Raw genomic sequence first — 13014 nt, 5'->3', positions numbered from 1 at the left:
TTAAGTATTTATTTAGCTTGCTACTTTGTTTTATGCAACAGTACGATTTGAAAACAAAAAACATGTATTGTTATAGGAAAACGCGTTTTGTGTAATGAACTTATCGTATAACGAATTAATTACGTTATGAAAGGTATCACTCTATTTTTATTTTGGTCAATAGTGGAATGACTAACCTATGTGCTTATATTTTTTTAAGATATCATATTGTATTGGACATAAAATGGCTTATCATTTATTTTATTTATTTATAAAACACAGATATGACTCATCATAACGAAAACATCATGAATCAAATGGATGTTATCGGTTTGAGATCACGATTCGCAATTTACGAAGTATTTTTACCACACGCGTAAACGAAAATCACATAGCAAAATCGTAGATACTTAGATAAATACAGAAATATATCCGCAACGCAAAGTTTTTAACATTTCAACATTGATGAAGAAAAATATGGGAGTCTGGGTGTTTACAGGACTTACGACCTGTAAATATCCAGCTTTGATAGAATAAACTTTATTCAATAAACAATTAAAAATCTTATTTTTTAACATCTCATCAAAGATGAAGAAGAATATGGAAGTCTGGGCATTTACGGGACATTTAAGTATTTGGACACACTCAAAATGTTGTAAATAAATTGTCTGGTCAAATTATAAGCTTAATAATAAAAATGAAAATGGTATTTTCTGGCATTTCTCATGTGTGTGATTGTAATCCAGGATTCGGACCTCACATACTAATATAAGAGTTTCTGCTTAGTAAAAAGCTTCTTTACATCTCACCAATAGATGTCTCTAGTGAAGTTCTAGTGATTCGAGAACAAGGTTTCTAAATTGGTTCATATATATAGGACTTCCAAGAATTTGAGTAGTGTGGTTGTCAATAATGGGTAGAATTGGTGAATGTTACACGTGTGTAAAGTGATCACTTAAACCAGCCTATGACGGTCCTCAGCCCCGTAAATGCCCAGACTTCCATATTCTTCTTCATCTTTAATGAAATGTTAAAAAATAATATGAAAATAACTCCTGTAATTGGAGATAATCCAGATTTTGTGAACAAGTATTTGGACACACTCAAAATGTTGTAAACAATTAACAACATTTTGAGCTTGTTCACAAATATGGAGTTTCTCCACTTTAGGGTTATTTTTACATTTTCGATATCTCATCATAGATGAAGAAGAATATGGAAGTCTTGATTAGTATTTACAAGGCTTAAGACCTCCCATAGGCTGGGTAAGTGATTAACTTTACACAAAATGTTGTGCATAAATCATAATAATTTATTGTTTTTTTGATTGGTTATTAGCGTCTAAAGTTAAGACTGTACTCTCAAACACACAATTCAGTAAGCAATTCAGTTTACGCACAATTTTTGTAGAATGTATCTTGAATTTTTTTTTCATATTTTTTTTAAACTCCTTATTTTCAACAACTTTTCAGAATAATATTTATTTCGAAGACAAACTTATTTTTTCAATACAAAACTGTGCTTTAAGCAAAAAATAATAATTACGTCATTTCGCTCACTCTTTTCAAGAACGCCATAAATCAAAAAACTTTTCAGGAGAACGTTTTTAAAGTTTTAAAATATAATACAATGTATTAAAAATAAATTACTAGCCACTTATTAAACTTTTTACCGTGCAACAGATATTTTTAGGTAAAACCTGAAGGTTTTTTCTCCATTTGAAAAATATTAAGAACATTAAAAAAAATTAAACAATACCATATAATACAATTATTTAAAAATAAATATCAAGCCGCTTATTGAACTTTCTATTATGCAACAGATCTTTTTAGGTTAAACCTGAAGGTTTTTTATCCATATGAAAAATATTAAGAATATTTTTTTTTTTAAATAATTAAACAATACTAGTTCTTCATAATGCAAAAACAACACTTTCTGCCCTGTAGCGGGTAAATATTGAGTTAAAAATATGCCGCTTTTGCAGGGATATAGTACATTTTCTGGGCATTCTGAAAATATGCACAACTGAAAATTGACGATTTTTTATTTATGACGTTCTTGAAAGGAGTGAGCGATTTTTTACCTGAGTTAAAAGAAAATTAAGTTGGGGCTATCGAATATCCCGCCTCGAGTAACTCGGTTAGTTACTCGACCAGTGAAGACATTAGTAAAATAAACAGTGGTCGAATATCCGCCTTGCAGCACTATCTCACTTTCATCGTGCCCTTCGGCGTTTCTATGATGTACTCCTTCAAGTATTCTGGCATTCCGTTCTGACCACCGGATGGGTTACTGCCGCTTTCTATGTAACATCGCGTCATCGCGCGTCGCGTGACGTCATCGGGATGACGTCACATAACCCTGATATGGGCGTGTCGAGTATGTGAAGAATACGCGATAGGGCAAGCATTACCGGTTTATCGGTAATGCTCGCTTTATTCCTTTGCTAAATTACCGATTTCTTACATTTTTTTTCAAAGAGAGATTGGTGTGGAGTTCTATTGTCTCTGCGTACCCCTGCGGGAAGCGGCGTGATGTAATTAAGATATAGAAATTACAATAACACGCTCAGCACGCTCGGCTAGCGTTCTGGAGGTTTGATTCCTGGGGGGGGGTCAAATAATGTCACCGTGGACTGGTACCTGAAGCGGAGGGCTGATCACCTTTATTTCATGTGTTAACGATCAAGATAGCGCTGCGTTTATATGATGCAGTGCCCTATGCACCCTTTTGGTGCGGATAAGGGTTTATAAAAAAAATGTTAGATGACAGACTTCCACGTATCGCCCTTCAAGGAATCCCTGAAGGACGCAGACCCCCAAGCAGACCTCCAAAAAGTTGGAAAGACAGCTGGGAGTCAACATCCCAAGAGCTACAAGCGGAGGCACAAACAGATCCTTGGGATCTAGAAAAAGACGAAGAAGTAAAAATTTATAAAAGAATTATAATAATGAGGTACGACTTTTACTTTTAAGGGCCGAGCAGACACTATGACTGGAGAGTATTTTTAATAAGACCAATTAAGTATGCCTAAAATAAAAATTAAATTAATTAAAATATAAAAATTAAATATGTCTATCTTAAAATGTATATACATATTTACCATTATTTATTATATATTTGCTACGCAATTTATATTTTTAAACTCGTAAAAATTATTCCAGGTATTTCGTATTTGCGAAGCGTTACAGCTAAAATATGAGTCATTACCGATATAAGTGTATAAAATTATTATACACGATACAGTCATCTTCCGTATTCGATAAAAACTGCTTAACCCTTTGACGACCAAAATCTGATATATCGGCTTTCGGAACTCAAGCGAGAGATACCGGATCCGTCGGGTCTGATGACGTAATTTTTAAAAAAGAGTCAGATACATTTTGGACAGTATGTAAGGGATTGTGAACAAGTATTTGGACACACTCAAAATGTTGTAAATAAATTATCTGGTCAAATTATAAGCTTAATAATAAAAATGAAAATGGTATTTTCTGGCGTTTCTCATGTGTGTGATTATAATCCAGGATTCGGATCTCACATACTAATATAAGAGTTTCTGCTTAATAAAAAGCTTCTTTACATCTCACCAATAGATGTCTCTAGTGAAGTTCTAGTGATTCATGAACAAGGTTTCTAAATTGGTTCATATATATAGAGCTTCCAAGAATTTGAGTAGTGTGGTTGTCAATAATGGGTAGAATTGGTGAATGTTACACGTGTGTAAAGTGATCACTTAAACCAGCCTATGACGGTCGTAAGCCCCGTAAATGCCCAGACTTCTATATTCTTCTTCATCTTTGATGAGATGTCAAAAAATAATATGAAAATAACTCCTGTAATTGGAGATAATCCAGATTTTGTGAACAAGTATTTGGACACACTCAAAATGTTGTAAATAAATTATCTGGTCAAATTATAAGCTTAATAATAAAAATGAAAATGGTATTTTCTGGCGTTTCTCATGTGTGTGATTATAATCCAGGATTCGGATCTCACATACTAATATAAGAGTTTCTGCTTAATAAAAAGCTTCTTTACATCTCACCAATAGATGTCTCTAGTGAAGTTCTAGTGATTCATGAACAAGGTTTCTAAATTGGTTCATATATATAGAGCTTCCAAGAATTTGAGTAGTGTGGTTGTCAATAATGGGTAGAATTGGTGAATGTTACACGTGTGTAAAGTGATCACTTAAACCAGCCTATGACGGTCGTAAGCCCCGTAAATGCCCAGACTTCCATATTCTTCTTCATCTTTGATGAGATGTCAAAAAATAATATGTAAGGGATTCCTTCAGGGTTATACAAAAAAATTGTACAAAAATGCATCGATTCACATTTGTTATTTTTTTCAATAAGTTTTCCATCGATATTTAGAACTGAATGATCATATATATCTTACAATTTGCTGTAATATTACAAAAATTTAAGTTACAAAAATACTAAAAGGGAAACGAAGAAAACAAAGTACATAAATCAAGCAATTTTGTTTTCGTGAGAAGTAAGTTGTCTGAATCTGTGATATTCTTCAAATATGTAGATAATTTACAAAATTTTAAGTGTGTCCAAATACTTGTTCACAAATCTGGATTATCTCCAATTATAGGAGTTATATTTCATATCATTTTTTGACATCTCATCAAAGATGAAGAAGAATATGGAAGTCTGGGCATTTACGGGGCTGACGACCGTCATACGCAGGTAAAACTTCCAAGAATTTGAGTAGTGTGGTTGTCAATAATGCGTAGAATTGGTGAATGTTATACGTGTGTAAATTGATCACTTAAACCAGCCTATGACGGTCGTCAGCCCCAAAAAAGATATCGCTCACTCCTTTCAAGAACGTCATAAATCAAAAATCGTCAATTTTCTGTTGTGCATGTTTTCAGAATGCCTAGAAAATGTACTATATTCCAGCAAAAGAGGCATATTTTTAGCTTAATATTTACCCGCTACAGGGCAGAAAGTATTGTTTTTTGCATTTTGAAGAAAAGGTATTGTTTAATTATTTTTTTTAATAAGCTAAATATTTTTCAAATGGAAAAAAAAACCTTCAGGTTTTACCTAAAAAGGTCTGTTGCAAAGTAAAAAGTTTTATAAGTGGCTTGATATTTATTTTACACATTGTATTATATTTTTAAACTTTAAAAACGTTCTCCTGAAAAATCAAGTTTTTTGATTTATGACGTTCTTGAAAGGAGTGAGCGATATGTAGATAATTTTTTACGTGTTAGGTATTATACAAATATTGCATAGCTAAAAAATAAATATCGTCAATTACACGCACCCCTACACTATTCCTATCAACACCGGATGCCGTCAATTGGTCAGTCGTTTGATTCGCAGTATTATGCTCACGGCGTGAAAAGGAGATGGACATCGAGCGAGCAGCATTTCCTTGTTAGTCGAGTTTTTATAACATTGCATACATTTATTTAACTATACTCGGACAGATATTTTTGTCGCGCCGAACATGAAATAATCCAGTGTTCATAAATTATCGAACATATTTATAATTTAAAATAATTTTTTTTTAAATCGCGGTATTTATTGTTTAGTAATACCAAAAGTCCTGGTAATCAAAGGGTTAATTGACAATAAACTGCGACAGACATAGTGTCTGGTATTCATTTAAACAGCTTCAAATATCGCTTTTTATAATCCCAGATTATGTCAATATAGCGCCAATGTCGCGACCTTACGACAATGTAACATTTTCCGAACATATGTTGCCAAACACATAATACAATTTATGTCAACTGATTTATACATTCCTTTCGCTATTTGCTTTATCAAACACAATGTTCCGATGTAATTAGTTCCACTGAGGAAATTCTTATCGATTTGTACCGACTTATCGCTAGATTATGGAGACTTGTTAGTGTATTATCGGACGCCCGAACGCCAACAGGCCAGGTGAAAACGCAAAATCACATCAGTGTTTTAAGTGAAGTTGATAAAAATCATCATACATATCGAATGGTGCATAGTGCATAGTTACAATTTAATTTTTGAATACTGTAAGTCTTATTCTTATTCTTTTTCATGAGCCCTCTGGGCATTCTAGGCTTCTTCCCCTTCATATTGTTTTTTGACATCTCATCAAAGATGAAGAAGAATATGGAAGTCTGGGCATTTAAGGGGCTGACGACCGTCATAGGCTAGTTTAAGTGATCACTTTACACACTGTAACATTCACCAATTCTACCCATTATTGACAACCACACTACTCAAATTCTTGGAAGTTCTGTATATATGAACCAATTTTTGAAAGATTGAAGATCTTACTAGAGACATCTATTGGTGAGATGAAAAAAAGCTTTTTATTTGGCTGAAACTCTTTTATTAGTATGTGAGGTCCGAATCCTGGATTATAATCACACACATGAGAAACGCCAGAACATATCATTTTCATTTTTATTATTTAATTTATGTATTAATTTTAAATCAAACACAGATTTTTTGAGTCTACTAAGTTGTATTTTATTAACAAAAAACACATAAAAAATTATATTGTGTCAATTGTTTCGCCTTGTTAGGGCATTATCAAACGAATGTCATTATTTAAGCTTATAATTTGACCAGATAATTTATTTACAACATTTTGAGTGTGTCCAAATACTACCAAATAGGAAAAAAAATGACATCTCATCAAAGATGAAGAAGAATATGGCAGTTTTCCCCTTCCTTCCATTTCCTCCGGTCGGTTGCTGCTTGCAGACAGTTTTTACCCCCCACAGTGACTATGTCGTTGGACCATCTCTTTTGGGGTCTTCCGACACCTCTTATATTCTTCCAAGGACCCCATTTTTTTACGATGTAGACCTTGGGAGAACACTGTAAGGGTTATAAAGTAATTATACATACTCGTATGTTCTTAGGTGGGTTTTTTCCATCGTCGTTCTTTCGTGGTCCAAATACTTGTTCACAAATCTGGACTTTCTCACTATGAAAGTCTGGGCATTTACAGGGGTTATTACCTGTCATGGGCTGGTTAAGTGATTACTTTACACACGTCTAATATTCACCTATTCTAATTAACCAATTGTAATTCCCAAATATTTATTTTGTTTGAATTGCTTAGTGTTGTATTTTGGTATTTTTTATTTTTTTAATATCAAGGATATACTTTTTTAAAGATTTAAATATAATTTTATAATTTTTTAATACTTAAAATATTTATTTTTAAATTTTGCATTGCTATATTTTTTTACAATTAGAGTATTTTCGCTGTGTACCCATCAATTATTTTTCCAAGTTTTTTCGATGTAATCATTTATCTGACCTTGATCAAACCTTTTTTATACTGTAATTGTAATATATAATAACTCATAATTCGGCAACACTCCAGTGCATTTAGCTACAATTATTTCGATCGGGTTTTTTGTCAAATTTACTCTCAATAACTTGCGTCCAAAAATAACCTGGTAGAAAATATTTTAACTATTAGATATATATTTTATTATTATTAGTCTTTTTATCATTCTATCTGCCTATTCCTGCGGGAAGCGGCGTGATGGTTGGTTAAATTAGTTTTTTTTGCATTTACGATTTTTGTTACTGCGGACTAACGCAAACAGTCCGCGTCAAAATGAACACCGTGTAAGATGACCCTATATCGAAAATTAATCGAAAAAACTAAGGGTTGCCATATTGCTCACTCCTTTCAACAACGTCATAAATCAAAATACTTGATTTTGCAGGAGATCGTTTTCAAAGTTGAAAAATATAATAAAATGTATTAAAAATAAATATCAAGCCACTTATTGAACTTTTTACTGTGCAACAGATCCTTTTAGGTAAAACCTGAATGTTTTTTTCTCCATTTGAAAAATATTTAATATATTTAAACAAATAATTAAACGATACATTTTCTTCGCAATGCAAAAACAGCACTTTCTGCCCTGTAGCGGGTAAATATTAAGTTAAAAATATACCACTTTTGCTGGGATATAGTACATTTTCTGGACATTCCGAAAACATGCACAGCTGAAAATTGACGATTTTTGATATACGACTTTGTTGAAAGGAGTGAGCGATATGTGTGTGTGATGTAAGGCTGAGATGAGCATAACTGAAAATTTACGATTTTTTTTATATATGACGTTGTTGAAAGGATGGAGCGATATGTCTGAAAATGATTAGCTTGGAACTATTAAATATTTTTTTGCTATCGATACTCCCAATTAAACAACGAAAATGTGGGAACGAATTCGCAAAGGATATAATCAATTTAGCGCAGTATGCCAAGATATACGATGGGACGAACTACATGTCTGATGTTAATTAATATGCACCCATACACACGTGATATAATATAAACCATCATATTTAGGTACCTATTTAGGTGTATATCATCACCAAAGGTAGGTACCTACCCGACGGATTCCTCAGCGCACACGTCACCCGTCCCAGACGTTTTTGTATTAATAAAAAAAAACTTTGCTGGGTGTTGTAAGGAATTTCGGAACAACATTCACGAGTGGTGACGCGCGTGTGGAGACCCTTTCGTAAGGTATATGAAAAGGGAAAAGACTCGCTAATGTGGAACTGATCGCTTGACCATAAATGCAGTATTTTAATTAAACACTATTTTTTTAGAGTCTACTAAGTTGTATTTTATCGTTAAAAAATACATCAAAATGAATACTGTGACAATTGTTTCACCTAGTTATGGAATTTTCAAACGAATGCGAAGATTAAATGGACTGACGGTCAGTCCATTTAAACGCTGATTAAATGGACAGTTTGAACACAATTAACGAATGTCATTTCTGTCATTCGTTTAAAAATGCCATAACAAGGCGAAACAATAGTCACAATATTAATTTTTATTTGTTTTTTAACAATAAAATACAACTTAGTAGACTCAAAGAATCTGTGTTTGATTAAACAATTAATGCACAAATTAAAATGGAGCTTTATAAATTCAACGCCAAATCAATAAATATATTACAATCAATTCTTAGATGGTTTTAATACCTGGGTGTGGACCTGTGTGGTCAAACGGATCTGCGATGCGAAGTGATGGGGCAAGTGAACAAGGCTGCAGCCATCTCAGGATGCCTGAAAAATGCTATATGGAAAACCCCTGAGATGAAGATCGGCAGCAAAATTAAGATTTACAAAACTTATGTCCGACCCATCATGAAAGTAGAACGGACACCGTCGCCACAAAAAACGCGCTTAGAGTGTCAGAAATGAAGACTCTAAGAGGCATATCAGGCAAGAGTCTTAGAGATAGAATAAGAAACCCCAGGATCAGGGAAATATGCGAGATCGAAGATGTCGTTAGGTGGGGAAGGCAACGAAGGAGACAATGGTATGCGCATATGAGGAGAATAGAACTATCCAGACTCCCCCACATCGCACTGTACGGCTAACCCCATGGTAGACAACTTCCGGGCAGACCACCAAAGAGAGAATCGATAACTGGGAATCGACATCGCAGGAGGCTAATCCCTCTTAGAAACAAGCCACAAGACACAACACTTGAAGAAGAAGAGAGACTTAGATGGACTCTTTACAATTTACGTAGCTACTTATATGCATTTTATGATATCCTGCATTATAATTTATAGTAAAGAAAGATTCTAGGCAACAATAATAATATATTAAATAGTTTATATATATTTATATATATATATATATATATATATATATATATATATATATATATATATATATATATATATATATATATATATATATATATATATATATATATATATATATATATATATATATATATATATATATATATATATATATATATATATATATATATATATATATATATATATATATATATATATATATATATATATATATATATATAAATATATATATATATGTATATATATATTTCATACTGACCCTTTGTTTGACATTCTTGTTCAGTTTACTTATGATAACACACTATCTATTCTTTAGAAATGCATTCCTTGCACAAGTATGCTGCACATTCGTAAAAGATATGTGTCGCCTACTTTTAAAATCCGCCAGATCCATGTAAGTCGATTTTACAAGAAATGCAAATTCTCCGGGTAACATTTATGTTTCAAAGACTTGTCTATCATTAGATAAATTATTATGAAATAGAGAATTTTCCCATTTATTTAGATTTTTTTTAGTATTTAAAAAAAAAACACGAGACAAACCGATAATGACGTCATCTTAATTTTTTACTTATCCCCGCTCTCTGATTGGCCGATATGGGTCAGAATACAAGTTTCATCAATATGGCGGAGTTTGAAATACAACGATGTTTTTAAGTATTTTTAGCAGGGTTTTCAAGTATTTAAATATTTTAAACAATAAAACCCACAATTGGCATTCCGTTAGAGTATTTATTTTAAAATATTATAAAATTGGATCTGGCGGATTTTGAAAGTAGGTGACACATATGATTTAATAAACAATTAATTATAAAAGCCGGGTTTCTACACGTATAACATTCACCATTCTACCCATGAGTAGTGTGGTTGTCAATCATGTGTGTAAAGTGATCACCAAACCAGCCTATGACAGCCTTGTAAATGCGCAGACTTCCGTATTCTTCTTCATCTATGCTGAGATATGTACCATCTTTGATGAGAAAATATTTACATTCTTCTATACTTATATAGATATTGTATTTGGTTTTCGCAAAACACGTTCAGTAAATACATCTTTTGTGAGCGACCCATTGATAAATGGTATAATGTAATTAGATCTGATCTTGATTCAACCCAGCCGGCTCGAATAGGGGTATTGAAATCCCCCATATATGAATTTTCATTCAATAACTATAGTATATGGTGTTTTTTTGGGGTATTTAAAAAAAAATAACACTTGTATAGTACCACTTAATAAGTTTCATTTCATTACACACGGCTAGTTTCGAAAACTAACAGATGTTTTCTTTCATCTACAGGTGAAAAGTAAAACTAACGAGCAAAAAATATTTAGGTATAAATATATATATGTATATATATATATATATATATATATATATATATATATATATATATATATATATATATATATATATATATATATATATATATATATATATATATATATATATATATATATTTATATATATATATATATATATATATATATATATATATATATATATATATATTTATATAGTGGTTGATAGGGTAGCAAATAGAGGGGAGGGAGTTTAACCCTTTCCGGTCCCCCAAAATTAAAAAAAAATTCTAGGCAGACAGTTACATTCCAATTGGAAAAAAATCTTTTGTTCCTCTGCTCCACATACTGTTGTAATAGATAGGAGTGACAAAAGTGTAAGCTTGGAATTTAAATAAATAATACTAATGATAAAAAAATGTCGAATAAAATCCGACATGAGACCTAAGAGCAAAAAATCCATGTCGAATGAGATTCGACATTGGACCAGTAAGGGTTAAGGAACGGGACTTTTTGTAAAAGGAAACATAGATAATAATGGTGACGTTTTTTGAAAAAGCATATTATTAATTAACGTTTTATCAGAATTTAATTATTTATGTATTTTTAAATATTCTAAATTGTTCGTGAGTGCTTAGTTTCTATTATGTGATCAAGCGAGACAATCTCTGGCTATCGGATGGCCGCCGTCAGTCGGCGCTTGGCGGCGCGTCGGAAAGGACGTGGAATCTGTGACTCAGCTGGCGGCGAGTTACGAGCTGCGTACTACGATTTCCACACAAATACGAACTGGGGTCTTTTGTGACTCCGTTTCGGATCACGTGTTTTTTTTAGATGATCTGTTTGGGAAAGGTTAACACTGGATGGAGGTCGGCACCGTGAGAAGACTCTTTCTAAACGAAACGCGAATAATTGTTGCCAATCTACTTTTCGCGGTTCGCGCTACGCTACAGACTCGCGTACCTCTCGCGGCAGAACGCCTTTTTACCATTTAGTAACTTTGTATAATGCAAAGTGCGACTATAAGTCATGGGAAGCTTGCGCCGAGTCAAGCGAAACGGAATATCCCTTTGTCCGCGGCTGAAGATGAGCTTCAAACAAAGCGCATATTTGTAGTCAGCAAAAAATCGCTTTCGCACGATGTCTTACTCCAAGGTTTGCATCAGATAACAGACGCAGATAGGTACCTACCCACGTACATATCGCTCACTCCTTTCAAGAACGTCATAAATCGAAAATCGTCAATTTTCAGTTGTGCATGTTTTCGGAATGCGCTGAAAATGCACTTTATCCCAGCAAAAGCGGCATATTTTAAACTTAATATTTACCCGCTACAGGGCAGAAAGTGTTGTTTTTGCATTTTGAAGAAGAGGTATTGTTTAATTATTTTTTTAAAATATACTAAATATTTTTCAAATGGAGAAAAAACCTTTAGTTTTGCAACAGATCTTTTTAGTAAAGTTTTACCTAAAAAGATCTGTTGCACAGTACAAAGTTCAATAACTGACTTGATATTTATTTTTAACATGTGTAAATATTATATTTTTAAACTTTAAAAACGATCTACTGAAAAATCAAGTTTTTTTATTTATGACGTTCTTGAAAGGAGTGAACGATATAATACATTGCCAGCACTGAAAATTCTTTGCAGTACCTACTGAGAAAATTTCCTACCATTGAGATGCGCAGCTAGGTTTTTTGTTGCTTACAACTGATTAGCATTTAATCATCTTTTCTTCTTCCTCTTGGTATAGACTTTGCGGCCTGTTTTTGCGATGTCGATTCCCAACTGTCAATCGGTTTCTTTGGTGATCTGCCCGTGCAGTGCAATGTAGGGGAATCTGGATGGTTCAATTCTCCTCACATACCATCGTCTTCTTCGCTGCCTTCCCCACCTAACGACATCTTCGATCTCGTATATTACTCTTATCCTGGTGTTCCTTATTCTATATATATATATATATATATATATATATATATATATATATATATATATATATATATATATATATATATATATATATATATATATATATATATATATATATATATATATATATATATATATATATATATATATATATGTGGTGAAGTCTGAATGGTTCCATTCTTCTCA

At 32.5% G+C, this 13014-nt stretch overlaps 1 protein-coding gene across 12 annotated transcripts in view; it reads left to right on the top strand.

Moving 5' to 3' along the window:
* Zasp52 (Z band alternatively spliced PDZ-motif protein 52) overlaps positions 1-13014 on the top strand; it is a 110595-nt gene that overhangs the window by 45977 nt on the left and 51604 nt on the right. The window contains exon 1 of one of the 12 annotated variants that reach the window (XM_088267637.1): positions 5805-6001. The exons of the other annotated variants lie outside the window; for them this stretch is intronic. The gene's annotated coding sequence lies outside the window, so the exon portion shown is untranslated. Of the gene's footprint in view, positions 1-5804; positions 6002-13014 lie in introns of those variants that run through there. 12 annotated transcript variants of the gene reach the window in all.

This window comes from Brachycentrus maculatus, unplaced genomic scaffold, assembly GCF_059751285.1.
Source record: "Brachycentrus maculatus isolate JH-2025_06_01 unplaced genomic scaffold, ASM5975128v1 h1tg000301l, whole genome shotgun sequence".
In the NCBI taxonomy this organism is placed as follows: domain Eukaryota; kingdom Metazoa; phylum Arthropoda; class Insecta; order Trichoptera; family Brachycentridae; genus Brachycentrus; species Brachycentrus maculatus.
Note: the sequence above shows the minus strand (reverse complement) of the source record. Positions and strands in the feature narration are given on the sequence as shown.